The following is a 216-nucleotide window of genomic DNA, read 5'->3' as shown; positions in this document are numbered from 1 at the left end:
TGGCAGCTGCACTGGGACTGATTGTTCCTTGCACTGAATATATTTTATTTTTTTTTGGGAAAGGGACATGCTCCAGAAGCGGGATTTGATCTGATGCTGCCGTCTGTGAGCGGGGAAAGGGGGAAGTTTAGCTGACGGCAGCAGGGGAAAACGCTTGAGTTACAAATCCTCGGGAAGAGTTGATATCATGAGCGTGACGGACTGTCGCGCCAGTCG

The sequence above is a fragment of the Pterocles gutturalis genome, unplaced genomic scaffold (genome assembly GCF_000699245.1).
Source record: "Pterocles gutturalis isolate BGI_N339 unplaced genomic scaffold, ASM69924v1 scaffold22527, whole genome shotgun sequence".
Taxonomy (NCBI): Eukaryota; Metazoa; Chordata; class Aves; order Pterocliformes; family Pteroclidae; genus Pterocles; species Pterocles gutturalis.
The sequence above is the reverse complement of the archived record's forward strand: the minus strand, read 5'-3'. Positions refer to the sequence as shown.